This window comes from Camelina sativa, chromosome 6 (assembly GCF_030686135.1).
Source record: "Camelina sativa cultivar CO46 ecotype springtype chromosome 6, ASM3068613v1".
In the NCBI taxonomy this organism is placed as follows: Eukaryota; Viridiplantae; Streptophyta; class Magnoliopsida; order Brassicales; family Brassicaceae; genus Camelina; species Camelina sativa.
In genome coordinates, this window is record NC_141885.1 from 13,167,245 (window position 1) to 13,182,104 (window position 14,860).

General features: G+C 38.1%; 1 long non-coding RNA gene and 1 pseudogene across 1 annotated transcript; one reads left to right on the forward strand and one right to left on the reverse strand.

Annotated features, from left to right (window-relative positions):
* The window catches only part of LOC109133308 (U-box domain-containing protein 30-like), a 35,100-nt pseudogene extending 33,022 nt beyond the window's left edge, over nucleotides 1–2,078 (forward strand).
* An 11,231-nt stretch (nucleotides 2,079–13,309) lies between these two features.
* On the reverse strand, nucleotides 13,310–14,058 carry LOC104790745 (uncharacterized). Its single transcript, XR_015559582.1, has 2 exons — nucleotides 13,913–14,058; nucleotides 13,310–13,665 (listed from the first exon to the last, which is right to left on the reverse strand). It is a non-coding gene; the product is annotated as an uncharacterized LOC104790745 (long non-coding RNA).
* Between the last annotated feature and the right edge of the window lie 802 nt (nucleotides 14,059–14,860).

The window sequence follows — 14,860 nt, forward strand, 5'->3', positions numbered from 1 at the left end:
CTGGAGGAAGATTTTATGGCGTCAATATAACATGCCATAAAGAATACTGCCTCCCTGACATACCAAATGGACTAAAACCATCTGTACACAACCCAAGATAAACATTCCTACACTCTTGAGCAAAGTCAGGATATACCGATTGAAAATGTTTCCACGCCTTTGCATCAGATGGGTGTGTAATTTCTCCTTCTTCAGTAGAATGTTCTGCATGCCATCTCATTGCCGCTGCAGTCCGTTTTGATTGGTATATGCGTTTCAATCTATCAGCAACAGGCAAGTACCACATACGTTTATATGGCACTCACTTCCTTCCTTGTGTAGGCTGATATCTCGGCTTCCCGCAAAACCGACATTCCTGCAGCTTAGCATCATCTTTCCAAAAAATCATGCAATAGTCAACACACACATCAATCATTTCAGATGGTAATCCAAGACTCGCAACCAACTTCTGTATTTCATAGTAGTTCTCAGCCGATACATTATCAGGGGGCAAATACTCTTTAATGAGTTCAGCCCAAGAATCCATGCAATTCTCACTTATATTATTATCAGCTTTAATTGTCATCATCCTAGATGCCAATGATAACTTAGAATGCCCTTCTCTACATCCATCGTTGATAGGTTGATTTGCAGCATCTAACATAGTATAAAAATGTTGTGCATCTACGTTGGGTTCTTCCGTAATATTCTCAGGAAATGCATCATTAACCATATCATGAAATCTATTTTCCTCATTATACCCATAAAAACCAAATTGATCAGATTCTTGATGTCCATAATTACTAGCTTGATCAACAGCATAATTCATACTACTACTTCCAACGTTACTGCCACAACCCTCTCCATGACGAAACCATACATAGTAATTTGGCATAAATCCTCTATTATAAAGATGCTTCTTCACTAGATTAAATTCCAAATAATTATCGTCGCAAATTTGCAAGGGATTTTGCCGTCGCAAATTTTGCAAGGGAATTGCAAGTACCCTCGCTAAACTAGCAAACTACTCGCAAATCCGTCGCAAATTTCCCTCGAAAATCGACTGTTTTCTTGTAGTGTTAGCGAGTGTCAGTTGACACCATGTGGAGGTGTCGGTCGACACCGTTAGGGTTTCGGGCATGTCGAGCAGGTGTCGGTCGACACCCAAGTGGTGTTGGTCGACACCAGATGTCCAGTGTTGGTCGACACCTTCTGGTATCGGTCGACACCATTCTGACAGTAACCAGATCATGTCGGGTCACTTGCTCATGTTCCTGGTTTGTTTTGTTGTTGTTGTTTGTGGCATGAGAGATCTTATTGCTTGTGTGTATAGCCCAGTAGATGGGAAGATTGCCTCACTGGGTATTTATCAAATACTCATGCATCTCAATTTGTGTTTGTGGTGCAGGTAAAGGCAAAGTGTGATCGTGGAATCAAAGCAATGAAGAGGAAGATGTTCTAGGGACTCGATTGGATGTTGTTTGGCATTGCTAGGTTGCTAGAGTTGGGTCTTTAGAACTTATTAGGTTGACGGTTCCTTGGTTTCCTGTTGTTTGACATTGAAATGGTTAGGATTGGTTGTTGGTTATTCTATTATGGATTAATATTGGATTATCGGTTCAGTTGGTTATTTAATTGGTATTGTTATTCCACAGTTGTTTGTGATTGTGGTTAGGTGGCTAGTGGGTATGGGACCACTAGTCATAGTTAATTATATTATTATTATTTATTATAAAAAAAAAAAAAAAACTGGTCAAGTCGTTTCAGTTGGATATGAGGTTGTTATGATTCTTGTGAGTCTTGGTCTTGATGGTTAGCATTGGAACAGTGCCTCTCGATATCTTACCGTCTTTACACCCAGAATGTTTGGAATCAGTTTTGTTTATTCTTGATGGTTAGCATTGGAGCAGTGCCTCAATTGTCTGCAAATTAGCTCAAGAATGTTCGCCTTTTGGTGTTGAGGTCTGTCTTTTGCAAAGTTGTTACTTGTTATCCAGAGTGGGTGTGCTCCAGCGAAGCAGCAGTCAGCATAGCTGTTCAAACTTTGTAGTCTACATTATTGAGACACCATATTTATTTCCAAATGCAAACACACATAGAATGACATCTCAAATTACATCTGAATTTGATACTTGTATTGTTAAATAGAGCATAAATTGTGGTGGACCAAAAGTCTCCATAACATTGGTCTACTACTGTTGTAATGAACAATTAAGTGAGATTTGACAAGTAATCATTCAACAATCTTGACTGTTCTTTTTGAGAAACACTTGCCATGTTTTGACAATGAGGGAATTAGCTAATCTTTGTTTGAGTGTTTTGAGTGGGTTTGTCGAAGTGGTTCTTTGGTTTGTTAGTGCCCAATCATGATGTTGGTTGTGATCTTGAGGTTATTAAATTAGACTTATTGAAATTGTTATTAGATTGGATTCATGAGATCTGTAAATATAGTTTTTTTTTAAGTTAAAAACTAGAGTTGTTACTAATAAATTGTTAGTTCGGTTTAGTTTAATTATTGAACTGAGCAAAGCTATTTTCCAAAACTTATTTAAAATTTTAAAATATGAATTTGATGTGTCTACGTAATATGTGTTTTTTAAAAAATGTGTTGACAAAAAATATTTATATTAAAAATGGAGTTGTTATTATTAAATTGTTATGGTTAACTTTAATTATTGAACTGAGCAGAGCTATTTTCCAAAACTTAGTTAAAATAAATAATATATGAATTTGATGTGTCTACATAATGTGTGTTCTTAAAAAAATGTGTTTACAACAAAAATATATTAAAACATAATATGGTGCATTGTTATGCTCATATATGTGGTTGGTGTTCTTAGAAAAATATCACGATGAAGCTATCTCAAATCCTAGAAAATATCGAATCGGTTTCACAAAAACATATAGGCTCAGTAACTAAAAGCTTTGTAGTCACTAAACAGTTTTATCAAAAATAAAAAAATAATAGTTACCAATTGAAAAATATATTATAATGATTGTCCATAAGTTGTATGAGCTGTGATGAGAAAGCTAAAAAAAACTAAAATTACAAACAACATACAAAAAATAAACAAAAATATATACACAACAAAAAATAACCCTGCGGCGTAGCGCGGGTATTATCCTAGTATATATAAAAGTGTTAATTAGTAATTACCCCGTAATATAATACATACACAATATTATTTAAATCTGTTTAATCTGATATTTTAAATATTAATGATGTTTAAAAATAGTAAATGAGGATTTCACTATATTATAAACTTTTATTATTATCGATTCAAACATGTCATGGGAACAAGGTGTCATTGATTTGAATTATAAGATCATTTATATTTTTTTATTTAAAAATAAAAAATAAATATGAAACTAAAATAGTCTTTTTAAATAAGGGATATTTTCAAAAATACAATTTTTTATACATCACTTGTCAAAAATACCTTTTCATGTTGTCTATTTTAAAAAAATATCATCTTTTTAATATATAAAATGGTTAAACAAACGCTAAACCCAAATACAAAACTTTAACTACTTAAAATTATATACTAAATGTAAAATAGAGAACCTGAGCCTAAAAAAAAAAGTTTTCAATTTAATTTAACATATTATAATTATGTAAAAAAATGAAAAAATGAAAATGTTCAAAGAATGTATTTTTGAAAAGGAGTATCTCACAAGGAATATTTCTAACAAATTCACTTCATATAATTACTAGTTTTCAAATTAACAATTTATTTTCTCTCTTTTATTAATTATGGACAAAAATGAGCTATTAGTTTTTTGAAAAATTGTTAAATAATAAGAACTTTAAAACTAGGGTTTGATATGAAACCATATTAGTTTGTTTTTAGTTACTATATTCAAAAGATATTGTTAATACATAAAACTATAGTATACATCAAAAAACAAAAATAGTCTAATCTTATATTCATCGAGTGTGATACTCCAGTTTTAGAGACTTGCAGAAAGGTCTAAAAGAATTGATTTGGCCCGCTATGTCACCAAAGTGCACTTATCTTTTCGTTCAACGGGCCTGAGAGAACTCCACAGTGAAGCGTGCTTATGCTGGAGTAGTCTCAAGATGGGTGACTTTCTAGGAAGTGATTGTCGGAACTGTGCGAGTGAGGACAAAACACAGGAAAAGATCATGTAGTGATTTGTAGGGACGTGATAACTCTCTAATTTACATGTTTTCGGCATCCTTTTTTGTCCATATTTTGCATTATTTATACCCTAACCTCAGCAATTTTAGGTTATTAACTATAGGAATCTGCATTTAGGCCATTTAAAGTGTTGCATTCTTGCATTTGCATATTTTGGATGAAAACATGTACTTTAGAGCTTTAAATGGGGAGAACAGTTTGAACCTCAACCCGATCGAGGACGATCCGAGAGAAGGAAGAACAACCCGAAGACCTATCCGAGGAGTAACCTGATCATATCCTCGAGCACCGCCTCGAGCAGACCCTCGGGCAGGACAGGGAAGCTAGGGTAAAAGGGTTTCCATATATAAACCCACTCTTCCTTAGCTCGCCCTAGCACGCCACATACACTCAAACTAGAGAGCGAGAGCTTCTTAGAGAGATCTTGAGCGACTCAAACACTTTATGCACTTTGTTAGGATTCATTTTGATTTCTTTTTGCATTTTCGATTCTATACTCTTCTACTTTTACTCTATTTTCAATACAATGCAATTTTCGTTTATTTGTGTTTTTGTGTTTCTTTCCATGAGATCTGAGTAGTGAAACAAAGTTTCTAGGGATGGGATAGACAATTATGTGTTCTTGATCGGTTAGGATGTCTTAGCTTGGTTGTTTATTTTATAATTTCCTTTCTAGATTGGTGTTCTTAATGCTATCAATAGACCGAGAGGTTAAGATTAGATCTACGGTGTTTTGCCATCGACAGATGTAGTCGAAATGCTTGAATCAATCAATGCTAGATATTTACTCACTTAGCCTAACGTGAATCAGAGGATTACAATTTTGAGGAGTATGTTTGCTCTCAAAAGCAACCAGTTGGAGTGAGGGAGGCTCACAAGAGGATAGGGTGGTTGAATAGGATGAACAAGTTCTTAGCAAGGAAGGTAAATGACCTCACTGGCCCAGTGAAGGTGATGGGAGGACAGATCAAGCAGCTGCAAGACAATGCAAGTTGTGCCTCAGCTCCCACTTCGGCTTATGCACCCACATGGATGGGGAGGAGCGGAACATTAGGAGGAATCCGAGGATTAGCACCTCCAGAGCCCCATAGAACATCCTCCTACGAGCCCCACACTGAGGAAGGCGTAACCAGACCCGATAGGTCACGAAGAAGCCATTCGGATGCCTATCCGACTCCTCACTCATCGGGGTATACGATGCCCTATCTGATGACCCCGCCGAGCACCCAATCAGGTGACCACTCAGGTACTTTCCCTCTGCCTTACCAGATGCCATATCTGATGCCCTACTCGATGCACCCTGCGAGCGGCTACATGGGTGACCGAGTGTGACACCCCCGTCTCAGAGACTTGCAGAAAGGTTTAAAAAACTTCCTCGATAATGACTTTCGGGGAAGTGATTGTCGGAACTGTGCGAGTGAGGAAAAAAACAGGGAAAGATCGTGTGGTGAGTTTTAGGGACGTGATAACTCTCTAATTTACATGTTTTAGGCATTTTTTGTTCATATTTTGCATTATTTATACCCTAACCTTAGCAATTTTAGGTCATTAACGGTAGGAATCTGCATTTAGGCCATTTAGAGTGTTGCATTCTTGCATTTGCACATTTTGGATGAAAACAGGTACTTTAGAGCTTAAAATAGAGAGAAACAAGGTCAAATCCGAGCATGTACCCGAAGGAGCTATTGAGCAAAGGAACAGTCTGAACCTCAACCCGATCGAGGAAGATCCGAGAGAATGAAGAACAACCCGAAGACCTATCCAAGGAGTAACCCGACCATATCCTCGAGCAGACCCTTGGGCAGGACTGGGAAGCTAGGGTAAAAGGGTTTCCATATATAAACCCCCCTCTTCTTCAGCTCGCCCTGGCACGCCGCAGACACTCAAACCAGAGAGCGAGAGCTTCTGAGAGAGATCTTGAGCGACTCAAACACTTTATCCACTTTGTTAGGATTCATTTTTATTTCTTTTTGCATTTTCGATTCTATACTCTTATACTTTTACTCTATTTTCAATACAATGCAATTTTCGTTTATTTGTGTTTTTGTGTTTCTTTCCATGAGATCTGAGTAGTGAAACATAGTTTCTGGGGATGGGATAGACAATTATGTGTTTTTCATCGGTTAGGATGTCTTAGGTTGGTTGTTTATTTTATAAGTTCCTTTCTAGATTGGTGTTCTTAATGCTATCAATAGACCGAGAGGTTGAGATTAGATCTAGGGTGTTTTGCCATCGACAGATGTAGTCGAAATGATTGAATCAATCAATGCTAGAGATTTACTCACTTAGCCTAAGAGATTAGATGTGTAAGGGGTTTATTGACAATAATGAATCGGTTTGTATTGCCTGCTTGGTCATGTTTCTCCAACGAGAGTTGGGTAGGGGAATGATCAAGGTTGATTGTTTCTATCACGAGAGTGTTTTAACAAGATTTTAGAGATTCATTGTCTAGGGAATATTTGCTTAAGGCATGTAGGATATCCATACTGGTGAGGAACACTTAGGAGTCGATTACCCCATCCTTAGGAGCTTTCGTATTTTGATTGTTTATATTTTTATTCATAACTCGACCTTATACCCGAACTGGTACTCGATCACCATCTTCGTGTAGACCTTCGAGATGTTCTTACTCTTCTTCTTTACCCGATCACTCTACTCGATCCTGTACTCGAATGCTTGCATCGAGTACTTATGTCATGTGGTTCTTGTTTATTTATTTTCTTTTAATTATTTTAGGATGGTTAGATCAAACCCACTCTATTGCTTGGCTTGACTTGTTAGTTCTGATCATATCTTATCTGCTAGCATAACAACTGAAACAAGAACTTTTTCAAGGTTAACATATGAATGAATGTATGATACAAACAAAAAAACTTAGGCTACGATGATCAGGTGCAGTGCAAGGTGTTTCAATACCCTTATGTAGTTGTAGCATAAAGGATGTCAATCCATAAAGAGTGTGATATGTAAGCTGTCAAGACATGATCAATGCATTCAATTTAAGCCAAATATCAATATGGTTTTGATCTATCAACCTAATGACAATTATGAAATGCTAAATGTAAACAATGCTGAATGTAGAATAATCAAGAGTAATAACTAGATATGAGTAAGGAAACTAAACTACAGAACAAAGCAGTGATGAATGCAATGAAACAGAAATGAAACATAAAGTAAACTAAGCAACCCAGAAGGTGCTCGATCAAGCACTCGGTCGAGTGCTGGTCAAGCAGGGGGTCGAGTGGTGCATAACTGAAGAACAGAAGCAAACTTACCAACTTAAACAGAGACAAAAAGTAATGAAACAAGATGATATGCAAATACAGATAATCAATATACAAAGTAGGCTCCTAGAGATGGATTCATGGGCTAGTGATCAAGTTGTGGCTATCTAGACTGGTCAACAAACCTCAATCAAACATGACCTATCTCTATACAATGATCTTAATGAATCACTAATCCACTCTCATGCAGAAGTGATCAAGTTACAGTAACATCCTAACCCAACTCTCATTGGTGAAACCATAATGAACATGCATTAAGAACCAGACCATTACTTGTCAAAAACAACCTTGTGCAACCAATCTCTTGGGACAAGCATGATAATCTCCAATGTTGGCTTTATCTAACAACCTGGACATTGGTGTGATGCTAGGAAGCTTAAGATCTGTTCGAACCCTCTCAGATATAAGAACAGCTTAGAGCACACCCAACCCAGAAGAGATATTTCAACAATCAAGCTTGACCATTCTAGACTACCAAAGCCCTAAACCAGCCTAATCCATCTCCAGAATCCTAACTCACTAATCAGATGAACAAAACATGATGATGAAATAATCAAACCCAGAAATTAATGAAACTAACATGATAAGATAGATAAGAGAAAGATCTACAACTTAATATAAAGAAGCAAAATCAGATTCTCAACACATAAAAAGTTATAGAGTTTATAAACTATGAAAATTCTGGAAAAAGCAAGAACAAAAGTAGATAATGATGCAATAAAGTAAATAAATTTCCAAAGGGGAAAACTAGGTTTGCTGACTCTCTCTCACTCCTAAAAAGATATTTTCTGCCTTAAAGTGGCTTATTTGCGGCCATAGAGTAAAATAGGTTTATATAGGAAGGAAGGGAACCCCTAAAATGGTTAGAGGACAAAATAGAGAGGCGGCTTGGTCAACTCGACCATGTGCTCGGTCAAGTGGTTGGTCCGTCACGTAGCTCGAGTCTTCGATATCGGATGATATATGTTCAGTAAAATAGGGATAACTCTTGAACTACACCTCAGATTGACTTGAAACCACCGACATTGGAAAGGTGAACTCAATTTACTACAACTCTCGTGAATAAGGCTGAAGTTGAATCGCCACAGAAGATCTTCATTTGAATGGATCTTTGAGGAGCTCGTTATGAATCTGACCATGTACTTGACCGTATGCCTGCTCGAGTGGTATGGTCGAGTGCCTTCTTTTCCCTTCCTGATACGTCCAATCCTCTTGTTTAGCTCCAGAAATAACACCAAGTCCTTCCTTACCCTTTTAGAGCTCCATAACACCTAATAATACTCCAAATGCACAAATGTATGCAATGCATGCTCCTAAACATCCTAAGTGCATATTTGGATATAAATAGCTATAAAACTTAAGCAATCACTTCTATATGATGCAAAACATGAACTAAACAAGGCCTAAAATATGGTAAAATATAGTGACATCAACAACCATTTGGATTGATAACTCTTTGTACTACAACTGCATAGGGAATTGATACCCTGGGTGACAATCCGGTTATCAGGACGGTAACAAATATTTAAAGCCTCCCTGACATAGCAAATCGGCCGTCAGATATGGATGGGCTCACGGGCCTAGTGAGAGGACGTGAGGCCCATTAGGGAAGGTGGGCCCATGGACTAGGAGTGGACATGGAGCCCACTAAGAGGTGGCGGTCGGGCGTTACAAGTGGTATCAAAGCCCTTTCTTAACATTAAGGAAAGTGGGCCCATGGACTGGGACTGGACATGGGGTCCACTAAGAGGTGGCGGTCGAGGCGTTACAAGTGGTATCAGAGCCCTTATGGTTCTAGGTTTGGTAAGGTTGTGTTTCTGTTGATGAAGCTGTAGGATGGAGTACTAGAACATCTTCTTCGAGCCTACAGTGTGATTCTACAGTGAGTTTGTGTTTTTGTGTTCCGTTGAGTTTGCTTGCTTAGCCTTCTATTCATGGTAATGCAGATGGTTAGAGGTGGTCATGTTACTTTTCGTGGACGTGTTTGTGGACGCGGACGTGGTCGTGGTAGGGGCAAAGGCCCAGCGGTTAGTGATACCGTGGATCAGAGTGTGACAGCTCAGGGTGTTGGCGAGTTATAGGGCCTCCAAGAGGGGTCCCTGAGTTTGGCAGGTAGGGGTACTGATAGGACCGTAGGCCTTGATGGAGTTAGTGTGGGTGGTATCGGTGCTGGGTTGGCCAGGGATGCTAGGATTCTGGGTGCGGAAGTCCCAGCAGGTGGAGCTCTTTCAGTAGGCGTTGATCTTGTAGGCTTGTTGACACATTTGTTGGAGCGAATACATGGAGTGGTACCGGCTCAGGCACAGGAAGTACCACCAGTGGTTGTACAGCAGCCAATAGCTGCGGATGTAGGAGACTGCAGCAGAGATTGAGCAAGATATCCGGGCACAGTCAGTGACAATTAGTCCAACAGTTCAGCCTAGAAAGGCTCAACATCCTGGAGGTTCTGGCAAGGGCGGCAAGCCTGCGCAGGGAACCAAGAGGAAGTGGGAGGCTACGCAGAGGGCGAGTGGTGCAGGATGCTTCAGGTGTGGGAGCATGGTCACAAGGTGGCTAGCTATTCCAAGAAGGGTGCTCTGACGGCAGCGGTTTGTGTATGCTATCATTGCAGGGATCCTGTGCACATCAAGCCCAAGTGCCCAAAGTTACAGCAGATGGTAGTGGCAGCAGTGCATCATGTAGTGTAGCCGGAAGTGCAGAGTCCTGGATTATTCCAAGAGTCCTGAGGAGCATGTAGTGTATTGGAAGGCAGTTCTGGAGAATTTGCTGGAGCAGAAGTTGTTTGCTATGTTGAGCAAGTGTAGTTTCTGGAAGCCAGAGATGGGATTTATGGGTCATATTGTGTCTGCATAGGGGTTGATCTGGAGAAGATTAAGGCTATCAGAGATTGGCCTAGACCGCAGAATGCCACAGAGATCAAGAGTTTTCTTGGATTGGCAGGTTATTACAGGAGATTTGTGCAGGGCTTTGCGAGAAAGGCACGTCCGATGACTAATTTGACAGGGAAGTATGCTTTTTTGTTTGGTCACAGGAGTGTGAGGAAGGATTTGCAAGCCTGAAGGAGATGCTGACTACTATGCCAGCATTGGCATTGCGGAGCAGGGAGAACCCTATGTGGTATATACAGATGCATCCAGAGTCGGTTTGGGGTGTGTGTTGATGCAGCATGGGAAGGTGATTGCCTACGCTGCTTCGCGGCAGTTGTAGAAGCATGAGGACAACTATACTACTCATGATTTGGAGATGGTTGTTGTAGCTTTTTCCCTGAATATTTGGAGATCTTATCTTTATGGTGCAAAAATGAAGGTGTTTACAGATCCATAAGATCCATGAACGCCCCACTAGCCTCAGTTTTTGTCTATCTTACCGCTTCCTCTTGCTATCAACCTCAACATGTCTCCGCTTCTTGGATCCAGATCCTCTCACCAAGTGTTTTACTTGGCTACAGCTAGACTGGAGCTAACTGTAGCTCTGTTTTGACGTCGGAGCCGAAGAAGAAACCTACATCCTCAATTTCCTTTCCTTCTCTTTCGTTACACATCTGGCCTAGATTTAACCCTCACTCTTATCTCACAACCGTGGAAGATAGTTTACTTTGTCTAAATTATGAGTCATCCCTTACCTGGAAGATCATTACACCGCTGATTTTAACTTCATATCAAGGTCAAATCTGTTTGTATTAGTTTATCCTCCTCGGTCTAGCCAACGTTTCCTCGGTAGCAGAACACTAGATGTTTCGGTTTTGCTTGTAAACTACTTGTGTTGAGGTCAGTTGTACATTTTGGTCTGTGGAGGTTTGCAATTTTGCGCTTTGTTAGTGAATCTGACCCGCTAGTCGAGGTATCTTTGATGATTGCATTCCCTGCGCCTTTATCCTACATATCACCATTAGTTCAACTGTTTTAGTGTCATCCTTTAACTAGTTTGGTCTGAACTCCACTCTTCCCCTTCCTAGTCATCGTTACTTAGCTTAAGGATACCATTAGTCCAAAGATTGCTAAAGAACCTTAAACCGCCTTTGTTGCTACATACGTTTTAGTGTCTTCTGAGATCCATTTTGCTAGATTCACCTAAGGATGACCCTCTTGTAGGAGATAGCTTGTTGAAACTTAGCGTTATGACCTCACCTCCACTGAGTAGGGTTTACCTCTGTTTCATCAGCCTCCGCTCTTTATCACGCCTACTGAATATAGTTTCCACACTGCAACTCATCACCTTTTTGAAGATCCCTCAATTAAGCTTGAAGAATAGTGGCATTAGGACCTATGCTCCAAGAAGTAGTGGTTACCACAACCTCTTCAAGCTACTCTCACCCAACCACAAAACCACAAACACCATTGTAGTGACCGGTTTTAAGATCATTCTCAACCTTGGTCGATCCGTTGGCAAAGCTCTACCTAGAGTAGCCCTTCTCACTCTGGTGAGACCTTCATATTTGGCTGTTTCACCGCCACCCAGTCTTCGAATCAAGACAGTGGTCATCTTCTCTTTCATTGGCCTTCTCATGGAAGTTCTATCTTTATTCCTTGTGACCTTACAGGTTCTAGAATGCTAGCTAGCTTTTGGTCCATGGTTCTCAAGCTCCAAATATTGTTTGCCTTTATCTACCTTTGTCGTTTTGTTGCTTTAAACTCTGGGGTATGCCCTCTTATGTTTTCCTTTAAACTATCCTACTTCCCTTGTTTGTTACTCTTTGTCTAATCAATGATAACATTTTTTTGTTCAAAAAAAAAACTATATTGAATTATCATATTATACCTATAATTACTTAATATGTAAATTTTGTTTCGTGCGAGCCGTCTTCATGGTGGTGTAGGATTTTGCAAAGCCCGTCTTCATGGTCGAATCCGCTATGGTCCTAAAAGTTTTATCAATCATTGCAAATTTCTCAAATTTGAGCATGGGATGCAAAACTCATGGAGCCCTTATCATTACTTTTGTTGTACTATCTTTGCTTAATGTTGTGTGCTTTAGTTGAGTGAAAATTCTTGTTTGTCCAAAAAAAAAAAAAAAAACTCGTAAATGTTGTCATCAAATTTATTGCCAAATATTTGTAACTTTGTTATATTCGATTTGATCACTTTTCTCTTCTTTCTAATTTTCCCAAGTTCTTACTATCGCCAAAATTGTTGGAATCAAAACACTATTTTCCTCTCTAAGAATCTTTTAAAAAGCTATCGATTTAAGGATGCATTTATTTTAACAAGGGTTTTTGGTTGAACAAATATTACATTCATTCAACAAAAAAGAACGATATGGCTTTGTTTGTTTCTTCTTCTTCTGCCACAAGCTAACAAAGATTGCGATTTTGATTTTAGAAAGCTTATAGCTCAAAAGCATAATCGAGTCTGATCTTAATGCCCCAGATTCTGACCTTTTACTCTCTCTCTCTCTCTCTCTAAAATGTTCAAAATTCAATTCTGGGAAATGTGTTAAGTTATATTTTTTAACGGTTGAACTCTCTTTCATAATGGGGTTGGTAAGTTCAAGAGTAGTAGCTCGAGAAACGAAGATGGAGATAGTAGTGTACCAAGTCATTTACATATCAACTGTAGGCTGCGCGAAGGAAATGTGTTTTGAAAAGAGATATACGTCGAAGAAAAATGTAATGGCGATGAGAGTTCAAAATAACCGACCTGGGATGCATCATGCATGGTATGAGTGGCGGAGGTACAGATTTCGGGCAAGTTCTCAAAAGGAGAAAGCATCGGAAAACATCGCCGACCTTTAATGCATGGTACGTCCCTGTGACTCTTATTATTGTTTTAGAATGTTAGGCAGGAATGGATTGGCAAACACAAATACAAAAGGAGATTATTATTATATATATATATATATATATATATATTTCACGATTGAAATAAAAGTGTACAGAACATGGGATTACATTTGAGAGGGGGCAAGCAATGGTAAGCTTTGCCCTTGATGTTTTATTTGGAAGCAAAAGAAACATGAACAGAAACAAACACAAATGTCATGTCCTTACACCGAAAGGAGACAAAAGTCACACTTGGTACTTATATTGATGAGGTTATATCAAGCCTGTTTGTAGCAGTGGCAGTGTCTATCAGTGCCCTCAATAATCGCAAAGCAGACTGGAGGAGAACCGTATGTGGATTTGCAACAGCTACAGCATATCGCATCTGTGGTTCCGTGGGCTGCCGGGCACTCGTCGAGGAACGCACGTGGACTACATCCAGCTGTGCAAGGGACACCCTGAGCCTCGGTCTTAATGATTCCTAGATGTTAGAATGTTAAGATATTCATCAGCACAAGATGATTAAGAGACAAATGCAAAGTATAATATACAAATGAGATCATATAGCACACTATAGTCCACGTGCTATTACAAGAAAACAAGGTTTTAGCACATATAGTCGGAAAAGTGCTAAACCCTGTTTAGTACAAGAAAACAAGTGCAAAGTACAATATATACTCGGAAACCCCCTGTTTTCTTGTAGTAAATTTGTAAAACTAATATTATACCAGTTGAAGCCATCAGGAGGACAACCAAGAGAACAGTGAAACTGACGATGTTGATGAGGTTCTTTGCCATTTCTTTTCTTCTTTGCTTTGCCTTCGCTGAAACTTGTTCTTTTTGTTTTTGTTTTGGATTAACTTCAAACTTTGATGATTTAAATCTGAAGGCTTGGTCATCTATTTATAGTCAAAATTTTGTAACTTTGTTGTATTCGTTTAATCACTTCTCTATTCTTTCTGATTTTCCCAAGTTCATAATGTCGCCACAGTTATGTAAGTCCGTCTTTGCTATCCTCTTTTTTTTAATCATGTACCTGTCTTAAAAAGTCAACTTAAAGGAAGGTCATCTCTGTATAAATTGTTTTTTATGTCCATTTTGCTTTAGATTGAAATAACTATTGTTTAAAATTGATATCGTCGTTGTCATAGACAGTGTAAGCAGGAATCTTGGCAATTCTTTAATCTAAAATGATAACGATTTGCCTTCGTTAGTTCATTAATTAACTTTAGGGTTTCAGCTACAGCGCAACAGTTATGGCGACACTATCTCCTAACTCATACTTATATATGGGAGAGAGTATTACTATAATAACTTTTATTCATTAGTTCATTAATTATTTAGGGTATCTATACTAACATTTTATTTGTAAGATTTGCATAACCATTTGTCATTCGAATAAATATTTAAACTTAGATGAAATATTTGTAATAAAATCTAATAGAGAATGTTAACCACAATATCTTACTTTCCTTAATTAAATTTTCTTACGCAAATATTTATACAAAATCACAATTCAATAACACAAATTTTTATTGCTAATACACTAAATATATATATATATATATATATAACATACATAATCTATACTAAAAATCAAAGTAACTTAATCAATTATAATATAAAATCATAAAAATTATATTTATAAATAAAAGAAAAAAATATATCAGGCTAAA